The following is a 13533-nucleotide window of genomic DNA, read 5'->3' on the forward strand; positions in this document are numbered from 1 at the left end:
ATAGCTGTCTACAAATATGTCAAGGGCTGTCACATTGTAGAAGGATCATCTTTATTCTCATTTGCACAAGGAAAGACTAGAAGCAATGGGATGAAACTAAATGGGAGGAGACACAGATTAGATATTAGAAAAAACTTTTTGACAGTTAGGGTGATTAATGAGTGGAACAGGCTGCCACGAGAGGTGGTGAGTTCCCCTTCAATGGACGTCTTCAAACAGAGGCTGGACAGACATCTGTCTGAGATGATCTAGTGAATCCTGCTTTGAGCAGGGGGTTGGACCAGATGACCCAGGAGGTCCCTTCCAACTCTACCATTCTATGATTCTATGATTCTATGATTCTATGATTCTATGATTCTTTCTACCTTGCTTACTTCCCTCTTGTTACTCTTCCTTTTCCTCTTTTCCCTTCCTTCCTTTTCATTCTCTTTTCTTTTAATTCATTTTCACCATCATTCATTTCATTACCTTTATATTTTAATTCCACATTTCATATCTTTTCCTTGTCTTTCTTTGATCTTCCATTTTTCTTTTCTTTATTCCTCTTCCCCTTCCTATTTTTTTTTATTTCAATTGTTTTTTATTTCCCTTCTTCTCTTAACTTTCCCTGATTGCTCTTTCCTTCCTTTTTCTCTTTCCTTATCCATTTTTCTTTCTCTTCCTTCCAGGCCCTTTCCTATCTCCTTTACTTTCATTTCTCTTCTGTTCCTTTTTTCCTTCCAGTACCATTGTTTTTGCTTTTTTCTTTCTTTTCCTGTAGACATTTGACGATTTTCCCGATCGATCAGACACAAAGTATCTCTGGATATCTAAGATTTGAAAATCAATTATTCTTCATTATGGATTCCCCGCATAAGTAAGAGAAAAAGCAGAATATGTCAATGTGACCTTGGAAATGACAGGCCCCGATGTCCTCATCCTCCATACTGTACCCCCACATTAGATGTTTCCATACAGGGCCAGAATTCCACTTTATACCAGTATGTTTAACATTTCCTTTTTCCCACATATAAATATGCCATCAGTATCTAAATATAAAGGCTTAGATACAATAGCTCAAGACATTATCACTTCACCACTGGCTTAGATACATCAGCTTAGTGCAGTATTCCTCATGATAGGCTTAGATACAATGTATTAGCAGAGAATCTCTTACATGGTAGGGTTGAATACACCGGCTCAGCAGACAGTATCACAGATGACAGTCTTAGATACATCGGCTCAATAGATTGTATTACACAGATTGTAGATACTCAGAAGAAAGTGTCACACATTTTAGGCTTAGATATATCAACTGCATCACTCACGATGAGCTTAGATACTGATGAGTGAATCCATTCTAAAAAAAACCATAGTCACCTTGCCCCGGCCTTCCCCTATTCAGCCTCGCAGCCCCTATTATCTCAGATCTTTAGGGGTCTCCTCTCACCCCAAACAGGCTACTTTAACCCCTCCATGTTGCCTAGACCTAAAAACGCCGTGATGTCGCCATTAGAGGGGTCATTATGTATTGAGGCCGAAGATGTCGGGACGTGGTGGGAGAAGACCCCTGAAGACTAGGTGGATAGGGGCTGTGTGTTGGGTACGCACAGGCTTAGATACAGCAGACCGTATGGAAGACAATAGGCTCAGCTTTACAGCCAGTATTTTCCATGTTTGCTCTTTTTCTTTGCCTTTTGTGTTATTCCTACTTGTCATCTCGGTAAATAACCGCAGTAAGTAAGATGAAACGCCAGCCCTCGTCCATCGGCCTCCCGTCTGATACGCTTCACCGGGGCGATCCATCTCCCTGTGGCTTTCGCTCAGTGGTTTGTGTTGCTAGAAGCCATTGTCAGAGGAGCTTGTCAGGAAGAGACGCCGCCTGACCATGAGTCCGCCGTCCGCAACACGACGCTAATTCAACTCTTCATGGAGGAAAGACTCCGCCGAGGAAACATCATGGTAATGAAAAGCAGATGAAGGCCCCAGGGGAGGAAATCCAGCACTAGATCACTTTAGATTTTACACTTACACTCATCAACATCCCATAGAAATAAAAAAGGTGTTATCATTTACTCCTTTACTATTCTAGACTGCCCGGAAATTCACAATAAAACTCTTATCCCCATCTAGACCACCAAGGATGGTATAATGAAACCCTTCATTGCTCTAGACCACCCGGGATTTTACCATTAAACTTTCTAGATATACTAAAACAATCTTATTCCAAACGCGTTAATTATTATAGACTTCTCGGGAAGTTATAGGAAACTTTTCAATCCCCCTAGACCACCAATGATGGTACAATTGAATTCACTACTCTAGGCCACCTGGGATATTACCATTACACTCATAACTATGCTATAGTAATAAAAAAAAAGTTATCATTAACTACTTTACTATGTTTGACTACTTGGGAGCTTAAAAAAACTCGTCCATCTCCCTAGACCACCATGGGTGGCAACTAGTTTTAAGCGAGCGTGTGTTGTTAACCCTCTCGGCGAGCACATTCGGTTGCTCCCCGAGTATTTGCGGCATGCTCGGCATCTATGTTGGTGCCGCCGTGGCTGCATGTGTCACGGCTGTTAAACAGCTGTGACACATGCAGGGATTGCATATTCGGGTGCTTGCCGAAAGGGTTAACAACACACGCTTGCTCAACACTAGTGGCAACATTAAATTCATTACTCTAGATCACCAGGGATCATGCCTTGGACTCATTGATTCTATAAAGTAATAAAAAAATATATTATCATCAGCTTTTTTAAAGTTACAATAAACCTTTCACTCCCCCTAGACCACTAAGTGTTTTACAATATACATTTAACCACTCTAGACCACCAGGAATGTTTTCCAGGGCTGATGTAAGCATTTAGGAGAAGTGTGGTAGCTCATAAATATGTGGATGTCATGTTCCTATATTCTCATGAATTAGAATTAGGTAGCCATCAAATTCTCAGAAAATAAAGCTGTACCATTCACATGTCTGTAAAGGGCTGGTGTCATACCTAGTGCCGGTTTTAGGGTTTGCCCACAAACCATGGAACCCTAGGTGAAAAATAAAGTCATGCAGTATTATTCAGTACGGGGACATTATTTTGACACTATATAGCAGTATGTGGAGTTATATTTGGAGCATTATATGGCGGTAATATTATCTTGTTATTATATGGCAGTATTATATTGGCTTTCTAAAAATATCAAGCCCTACCTGGCTTTCATTGACCTCCCTGCTTTATAATAGTCGCCCACCATGAGTATTATACATGGTGCAAGGGATATCTGTCACAGGTGTGTCAGATGTGACAGGCAGTTGGTTGCAGAAGATCTCTTTGTTTGGCATTACAGACACCTTCTTAGCTGTTTCACTCTAGGACCCAGCGGCTACCTCCTTCCTGCTAATTGACACTCTGGCCTGGGTGTTTAAACAGTTTCACTTTGTAGCAGGAAGGTGCCGGTGATACTCACATGTTTTCTTGTGAAGGCTTGGAGCTCTCAGACTGCTATCTTCCTCTGTGGTGCTGGGAGAACGCTTGGAGTTATCTCTCTGAAGTTGGCTAAAGCTAAGCTACTTTCCCCCGTGTTTGTCTCCCTTGTGGTCTTTAGTCGTTAGTGGGGATCGACTAATGTTCACTCCCCCTTCCCTATCCAGGGCCAAGCGCTAGGGAAATACAGGGTTTAGGTTCACGTAGTGCAATTGGCGATGAACCAATACAGGGACGTTAGTGGAGACAGGATGATATCAGATCAGCCTAGGAGGTCTCTACTCCCCCCTTTCCCTAGAGTCTGGGCTCCCTTTCCCCCTTCCCTTTGTGTTGCACTTAGTCTTTCACACACCTTTCGTGACAATATCATATGCTATATTGTACAGACCCACAAAGGTTTCACTTTCCGAAAGAACCTTTATTTTGTAATCATTCAGAGCTACTGAACCCCCAAAGTGATTGATGTAGATTTGGGGGTCCGCCACTCGTTAGCAGAATTAAACATTCATCTTTAAATAAATCACTAAATAAATTGTATATTTTACATCACATTCCAAAATACATTCCATAGACTTTATTCTGCATAGAGCGCACAGCAGACAAACCTTCATTGACCACTGGCCAATATATGGATATACTATGGGGCATGAATTTAAAGGGGTATTCCACCTACTCTCAAAAATATATATATTTTTAATGTAAAGTGACCAGCTAGGGGTGCTTTGCATATTTCCCACCCTAATTAGACCACCTTTATCTTATATGTGATTTAAATGCAGACTTGGAGGAGGAGATCAGCCATTTTTTTTCCATTCTTTTGCACATTTTCCAAAATTTTGAAATTTTGAGACCGTTAAGACATGATTGGATTTGGCCAACAGTTTGGGAAGAAGGAGGTAAATGTTAAAATATAGGATACAGAATATGGGATCAATATCCCTTTAAGGGGGCCCGATTATGATAGCAGCTGTATAAAAATTAAAGGGTTTCGGAAGGGGTCAGATGGATGATTGACATTTAGACTTAAAATAACTCAAAATCAAGGGTATCTCGCATTAAACTAAAAATTTACACGAGACATTATTGTAGAAGATGTGGTTTCCCTAAGCCACGCCCCTTTATTGCAAACTCCTCCCCTTCTGGGACTATGTATAGGTAATTTGAGTTTATGAATGGAAATGAACAGTCCTCTTTTTCAGCTACAGGCTTTAAGAAGACAAACTAGGTTGAGCCTTAATTTAGTCGGTGGGCTTTAATTGCCACTTTAATTGTGCCACTTATGGGCGTGGTCAATAGCTCTGGATCCAAAGACCTCCATGTGACTACTCCTCAGTCCATGTATTTAGTAGGATTGTTTTTCCATATTTTGCATATTGTGGGATTCTTGTGTACATCCATCATCTTCTACAAGGTTCCAGGTGGATGTAGGTTTCTTTTCCGTCTTGTGATGTTTCCTTATAAAAATAGTCTGGAAGTGTCCATTGTAATATTTTTTCCACAAAAAAAGATAATAAAGAGTAAGTCCAGTCACATCATATTTTTTTGTCTGTTCAGATTCATAAAACTATCAAAAAATAATAGTATTATAGCAGTTATATTCTTGTACATAGGGGCAGTATTATAGTAGTTATATTCTTGTATATAGGGGCAGTATTATAGTAATTATATTCTTGTACATAGGAGCTGTATTATAGTAGATATATACTTGCACATAGGATCAGTATTATAGTAGTTATATTCTTGTACATAGGGGCAGTATTATAGTAGTTATATTTTTGTACATAGGAGAAGTATTATAGTAGTTATATTCTTGCACATAGTGGCAGTATTATAGTAGTTATATCCTTGTACATAGGGGGCAGTATTATAGTAGATATATAGTAGATATATTCTTGTACATAGGGGCAATATTATAGTAGTTATATTCTTGTACATAGGGGGCAGTATTATAGTAATTATATTGTATATAGGGGCAGTATTATAGTAGTTATATTCTTGTACATAGGAGCAGTATTATAGTAGTTCTATTTTTGTACAAAGGGGCAGTATTACAGTAGTTATATTCTTGTACATAGGGGCAGTATTATAGTAGTTATATCCTTGTACATATGTGGCAGTATTATAGTAGTTATATTCTTGTACATATGGGGCAGTATTATAGTAGCTATATTCTTGTACATCGGGGGCAGTATTATAGTAGTTATATTCTTGTACATAGTAGCAGTATTATAGTAGTTATATTCTTGTACATTGGGGGCAGTATTATAGTAGTTAAATTCTTGTACATAGGAGCAGTATTATAGTAGTGATATTCTTGTACATAGGGGGAAGTATTATAGTAGTGATATTCTTGTACATAGGGGCAGTATTATAGTAGTTATATTCTTGTACATAGGGGCAGTATTATAGTAGTTATATTCTTGTACATATGAGCAGTATTATAGTAGTTATATTGTGTTATTATAGTAGTTATATTCTAGAACATATGGGACAATAATATATTAGTCCTAACTAACTACGTTAGTGCAAGGCAACAAAGGAACTTATCGGGTGGGTTATCTTTGGCTGACAATTGGCTCAAGGTCAGTGTTTCCCAGATAATGGTTTTCCTTTGAAAGCAAGAATTTATTTTTTATCAATATTTTTTGACTGGAATTACTCTTTATTTTAATATTATAATTTAATGTATTCTGTCTTTATTGATTTCCGTATTATTTACTTAACACTATGGCATATTTTATGTTGTATATTTCAGGTTATTGGCCCTTTACATGTAGTCACTTTTATAAAATCCATTGGCGTCACTATATACTGTAATATAATGATGTTGTACATTCAGTATCTGTCTGCTCTGTTGTACTAATATATTGTAACCCTGTTCATTACATTCCCACAATGATACTCCAATATTACATAATTTAAAGCTTCCCCCATAGTCATCCATATTTCACACTCAACGCGTTTCACATCCTTTTTATAGTCTGAAATGAGGTAGTGAGTGAATTTTCCCTGTAGGGGAGAAAGGTTCTTCATTCAAGCAGGAGGTGTCTCTGTAAAAAAATAGGTGATTCCCTGTGAAAGAAAAGAACAAAAGTTAGTACAAAAAGGAAAGAACATATCCTAAAAAAAAAATCAGAATTTGTTTTAAGAAAGCTGATACTTCGTCACTGTATGTTCATATTGGAGCACTATATGGCGGTATTTTTGTGCCACTGATATATAGGCACTGTACAGAATACTATTTTGTGGTGTTTAATGGTATCTGCAATGTATGGCATTATTATTAGAAAAGCTGTAATTTTGCCAATAGATTTTGATATTTGAGCACTGTATGGCGGTATTTTTATACATGTGTATGGCACTGTTACTTAAGTATTATACAGAATATTTATTTTGCTGTTCATGGTGGTACTAGCAATATTTATAATTGTCATTGAATTACTATGCATGTAGCTGGTATTCATTGCATTTTGGTATTTGAGCACTCTTTGGCGGTATTTACTTGGCAATGTATGTCACTGCTGATGTGGTGCTACCTTACAGAATATTATTTTTGTAGATTATGTTAATATCAGTAATTTATAACAATGTTATTAGATTTCTATATGTGGCCAAACCTGGTTTTTAGTTAATGTATTTTTGCATTTGAGCACTGTATAGCGGTATTTACTTAATAATTGTGTGACACTGCTACTTAATTACTATACAGAATATCATTTTTCCAGTTTATACCAATGTCATCAATGTATAGCGATGTTATTAGATTACTATATATGTATGGAACTGTTATTTTGTTATTGTATTTTAGCATTTCACCACTCCATGGCGGTATTAATCTAAGTATTGTGTGGCATTTCTGCATAGGTATTATGCAAAATATTATTTTTCCAGTTTATATTTGTGTCAGAAATCTAAAGGGATGTTATTAGATTATCTATGTATGGAGCTGATATTTGGTCAATGTATTTTGGCATATGAGCACTCTATGGCGGTATTTATCGAAGAATTGTGTGGAACTGCTACTTTGGCACTAAACAGAATATTACCTTTACTGTAATTAGTGCTGGCAAAAATGTATAGCATTTTATTAGACTACTATGAATGTATGGAGTTGTTAATTGGTCAATCTATTTTGGTATCTGAGCAGTGTGTGGCGGTATTTATTCAGTCATGGTGTGGCACTATAAAAAATATTTTTTTGCAGGGTGAAGTGATGGTAGCGATGTATAGTTTTGTTATTAGATTAAGTATTCAGCTTCTATCTGGTCAATGCATTTTTGTATTTGAGCACTCTATGGCGATATTTACATAAATGTCTGTGGCACTATGATTAGGAACTAAACGATATGTAATTTGCAATATATGGCGATGGCGGCACTATATAGCATCTTATTTAGGCAACCTCATGAAAAGTTGTATTTAGCCAATGTATGAATGATACTGTTATTTAGGAAGGACAGTGTATGGCGGCATTAATTAGGCAATGTATGGTATAACTATTTGTACACACAACACGGGAGGATGCGTTTTCAGTAAAAGATACTGTACAGGTTAACATCCACCATGACACCTACCCTGCAGATGGATGGCGTTTACACTTTTTTTTAACCCTTAAAGTGAACCCACAATGTAGCTACCCTTAAAGAACCTTTCCTTTGACGACAGGCTTTCTTAGACCCTTGACTTTTCTTTGGACTCACAACACTAATTTTATGTTTCTATCGAATTCCAGAATTTTCCCCGCTCGGACTCGTCCATCTTTAAGCCCACAATTCAATTTTGGTACTTCCCGGTAATCTGATCCAGTACCATTGGACTCACTGTAATCGGGTTTGTGGATACTAACAATATTTAAGGACGCAGGGGGCAAAGACTGCGGTCAGGAGGAGGCAGAGAATTACTGGCGGAGCTCCTTCACAGCTTGTATTGCTACTTTGCATATTTAAAGGGGAAGTACGCTTTCTTTTTTCGTGAGCCTCTGTTCATGAACCCTATGTTATCTTTTACATCCTCACTCCAGAATATGGTGAGAGGCCAGTTCCAAATAGCTCTGCTTGCTGTCAGTGAATGGACCGCCGTGATGTCAGCCTCTGTCGCAGCTGCATATTTGTTACAATTGTATGCAGTTTAGACAGTCTTAGATACATACATCATCATCAGCAGCAGATCTCTGGTTTGTTACAATGTATCAGCGCAGGCTGATGCCTCTATTATCCATCGCTGTGAATATTTCATGAGCCTGTATCTGCACGATTAATCAGCCTTCAGGGTCATCACAATCCTCTTCCCCGTACTGGAGAGGAAGCAATTACTTGCCGCTTGATGCAGAGCGTTGTGTTTGTTTTGCAATGCTCTGCAGAATAACATCACGCTGCGGAATTACAAGGACGCGTTCTGCTAGACCTTGTCACTGCGGAGCTTTCTAACCTGAATCCATCTCACCCAATGGATCTGATCTCTCCTCTGCAGAGAACGATCCGTGTATCTACCGCTGCTCCGCTCAATGGGAGAAGATGTCCGCATATAGGAAGCCCCCCATCATTACACTCCTCTGCTCATATAAAGGGGAATTTCATCTGATCTAATCACCCTATTAAATAGGAGACCTTTAATCAGGGCCATATACACTTTTTATGACCATTATTTGGGGGGGGGGGGGGGCTATGCTGTGATGGCAAGCTGAGAACCAAAACAGGTGGGAACACTGTATATAGGGCTGGTATTAAAGACAGCAAACCGAGCAATTGTCTTGCAGGCCCCCCTAAGGATGGGAACCCTAATTGGTTACCTAAAGGGTATTAGCATTAGTTAGAGCATTATGGTGGTCTTATTCAGAAATACAATTGCAGTATTTTGTAGCACTATATGGCAGTATTGTTTAGATAATATTTACATATATTGTTGTTCTTAGATGGCTATATGGGATCTGTATAGCAGTATTATCTTAGCATTATATGGTGGTGTTATATGGGATATGTATAGCAGTATTATCTTAGCATTATATAGAGATATTCTATAGGATGCGTATAGCAGTATTACCTTAGCATGATATGGAGGCATTCTATGGGATATGTATGGCAGTCTTAGCGTTATATGGTGGTGTTATATGGCATATGAATAGCAGTACTATCTATATGCAATTGGATATATATGGAACTGTTATTCAGAATGTGTATTGCAGTAATATCTTAGTATTATATGGTGGTGTTCTGTGGGAAGTGTATAGCAGTATCATCTTAGCATGATATGAAAATGTACTATGGGATGTGTATAGCAGTATTATCTTAGCATGATATGGAGATGTTCTGTGCATGGCGGTATTATCTTTGCATTATATGGTCATGTTATATGGGATATGTATAGCAGTATTAGCATTTTACGGAGGGGTTCTAAGAGATGTGTATAGCAGTATTATCTTAGGATTATATGGAAGTGTTTGATAAGATGTGTATGCCAGTAATATCTTAGCATTATGTGGTGCCTGGTGGTGCTATATGGGATGTGTAAAGCAGTGTTATTTTAGCATTATATGGAGGTGTTCTAAGAGATGTGTATAGCAGTATTATCTTAATATTATATTTAAGTATTATATAGGATGTGTATGGCAGTAATATCTTAGCATTATATGATGGTGTTCTATGAGATGTGTAAAGCAGTGTTAGCATTATATGGAGGCATTATGGATCAGTATGGCGGTATTATCTTAGCACTATATGGAGGTGTTATATGGGATATGTATAGCAGTATTAGCGTTATATGGAGTTGTTCTTAGAGATTTGTATAGCAGTATTATCTTAGCATTATATAGTAGTGTTATATGGGATATGTATAGCAGTATTATCTTAGCATTATATGGAATGTTGTATAAGATGTGCATGGCAGTAATATGTTAGCATTATGTGGTGGTGTTATATGGAATATGTATAGCGGTATTATCTTAGCATTATAAGGAGGTGTTATATGGGATGTAAACTTGAGAAGAAAGTCACAACATCACAGTAGCTTCTTTGTGGAAAGTTTCTAATTTTTCACATCATTCATTCAAGGCTGTATATAGACTGTATATTACTCTCTTATATTGCAGTATTATATTGGCTATATACAATATACAGTGCTTTAGTACTGACTCTCCTATGTTTCTATTGGCAGTATTATTTGGATACTATATAAATTGACTATTTAAACATGGTCTAGCGGTATTATTTTATATATTTAATGGCTGCATTCGGCTTTAAAGCTTCTTCTTGGCTTGTTGTGTGAAGCCCAGCTGTGCTTGGTATCACAAATCCTAGAAGGGTGTATTGAAGGATTCCTCCACAAGAGGCCCCCATAACCATTCACACATCTCCACCTTCCACCTCAGACCACCAGAGGGAGCCCGTTAGGGATATAAAAGGGAAGGTGGAGCCAGGCAGCAGTCAGTCGATTCTGGAGTCTGTTCTGAGTCTAAGTGAGTTGGAGTCAGAGTCTAGTTCAGTCTGGTTTAGCAGTGAGTCCAGTACAGCCTGAGAGGAGTTACCTCAGAGGACAAAAGCCTGTTCCAGATCCTGCAATTGCTATCCTGCAGTGGAGCTTATCCAGATCGAGACTCGGGTGTAGCTCAGAGAGGTGAGCTTTAGGTGTGTCGGCGCCATAAGATCGGTGAAGCGCGGCAAGCTGCCGTTAGTGTGAGTAGCCTATTGTGGGCCCGAGTAGGCTGAAGGCGAGTAGAGAGAGTTAGTTCATAGGGGGTAGAGGAGCTTAACTAGCTCACCCCGAAGAAGCAGTTACCGGACACTGGGTCCGAAACTTACCGGGATCTCCATGACCCAGTAAGATAAACCGGAATCCCTGGAGAACTACAAGTCCCAGGATCGCTAAAGTGCTGATACGTACCAGAGCCAGGAGACACATAGGTCCCATAGGTCGGGAGCGTGCACTCCAAGAGAAGGCCCTACCACAAGGTCAGCCAGCGCAGGACAGAGACAAAGTTAGGCCTAGCTCCAGGCAGGTCAGAAACTTACTACGCAGAGTCAAGAAGCAGGAGGCCCAAAACCTGCTCCTTGGGGAGGATCCGGACATACTCCCTTCACTCTACAGTGCTCCGGGGAGTGGCTGAATTTCCATCAGTAAAAGGTACTGAAGTGACTATCGTGTCTGTCCCTGTTCTTGCTCTGACCTGGCTGGGTCTCGCCTGTCCTGCATTCCCCTTCTCCATGCACTGCCCTGAGGCCCAGCTCCACCTGTGGGGAGCTATACCATCCAGCTGCCTTGTCACCAGCCTCAGTGGACTGCCGCAGCGCTGGTGATTCTCACCAGAAACCACAGGTGGCGTCACAAACTCTTTTATAAACTTAACAAATCACCAACCCCTTTTTAAAGGAGAGGCCCAGGGTACGGGCCCGGGAGCCGACCACCGCGACATCCCTAAAGGCCAGGCTAAAGGCCCGGGTACCGAGTCATCCCCATCTCCCCCTGGGCTAGTCAGTTGCACAGGGCACTAATTTTTAGAAAACTGTTAACGACTACTGTAAAGTCTCACCTCCCCACTTTAGTGGATAATGTTACCAACGAGCTAAAAATGGACCCCTTCTTCCAAACAGATCTTCATAGTAACAATATGCTACACTGTCATTAGGGACATTTTAAAAAAAAAGCAAAAGAATATTATTTTGCAGTGAAGCTCTAATAAATGTTGAGTAACACAATCTTTTCTACTCCATTCCCATTCAAAGCTACAATCAGAATTCTGCTGGTTGCCAAAGAGTGATGCATTGTGGGAACTCAGAGAACTGTTACATGGAAATGAGCGCTAAGGTCACATGACTACCTGGGTAGTGTAGAACACCAAAGTCAGTCGCTAAAGGCGACCAATAGAATCCTGAATGTAGCAAAGTACTGAAAGTTCCGAGGTATGTTGATACAAGTGGAGGTGCTCTTTAAATGGACATTCCCTTTAAGTGGTTGAGCCATGTTTGCTGATTACAAAGTCATTAATTTTACAGAGCGGAATCCTTGATTACAATGACATTATAAATCTTATTCACGCGTCTAATTCACATCCCGCACGTATTAAAGTGTCGAAGCTGGAGAGCCGGGGAGATTAGCGCGTGGTTGTAAATTAATATTACATAGAAAAGCAAAATCACACAGGTATTATCCCGGCTGCGTCTTCAAGATACACTCAAGGAGCTGAAGTGGATGCATTTCCAGTAATATATTAATTGTCTCCTGTTTTACCTATTACTTGGGATCTGCCAATATTCCCTTGTATAAGACCTTGTATAAGGCCGGCGTTAATCAAGCCAGAATGGATGGCTTTTGATCATGGCCATCGTTGGCTTTTCTCCAGAGCAGAAAGGTAATTTACATATAAAGACTTTTTCAAAGAACATATTATATTACTTTTAAAAAGCAAAGAGGTAAAGTAACAAGGGAGTTATAGTGAATTGGGGACGTAAATCCAGGTTCCTTGAAATTTTACAATTCTTGCTACCTGCAGCCACCACTAGGGGGAGTTTAGGAGCTTTTTGCATACAGGTTTTTTTTTTACACACTAACCTCCCCCTAGTGGTAGCTGAATGCACACCTATGGTTTAATCAACCTTCCAGGTGACAAATCTACTGTGTGTTCACCTTTAAAACTATATTGTAATAAGTACAGATGTAGCAGAGCTGAATTTCTCATTGATTAGGAATGTATTATGCATTCAAAATTGCATCTCCGCGAATTGACAATTATTTTAGAAACGTGAGCTGTAAAGATGCGACCAGCGGCGTCCAATTGTAACTTTCATAACGAAATCATTATCTTGATGAATGCATTTTTATGGGGTAATTATAGCTCTTGTGTAACTGCGGCGGCACAGAGGCACAGTTAGTGGTAACCTCAGCATGGCATCTACAATGGGTCATTAAATTATATATTAGCCTTCTGCTAGGTCTCCAATTAGTTTTTAGCATTTTAATTTCACTTTTTATTATTTTTGGCTTTATGCTATTATTTAAAGGGCCAGTACATTTAAAAAAAAAAAAAAAGTTTAAAAGTTTCTATTTGTCAGTCTTTACTGTCATTCTGTAATTCATATCA

At 39.1% G+C, this 13533-nt stretch overlaps 1 protein-coding gene across 1 annotated transcript in view; it reads right to left on the reverse strand.

The window, feature by feature from the left end:
• Positions 1–5603: 5603 nt before the first annotated feature.
• The window catches only part of LOC141272140 (urotensin-2 receptor-like), a 31012-nt gene continuing 23082 nt past the window's right edge, over positions 5604–13533 (reverse strand). Inside the window, exon 2 of the mRNA XM_073682501.1 lies at positions 5604–6536. The gene's annotated coding sequence lies outside the window, so the exon portion shown is untranslated. The remainder of the gene's footprint in view (positions 6537–13533) is intronic.

The sequence above is a fragment of the Phyllobates terribilis genome, unplaced genomic scaffold (assembly GCF_046119375.1).
Source record: "Phyllobates terribilis strain yellow unplaced genomic scaffold, ASM4611937v1 Scaffold_5__5_contigs__length_657084704, whole genome shotgun sequence".
In the NCBI taxonomy this organism is placed as follows: domain Eukaryota; kingdom Metazoa; phylum Chordata; class Amphibia; order Anura; family Dendrobatidae; genus Phyllobates; species Phyllobates terribilis.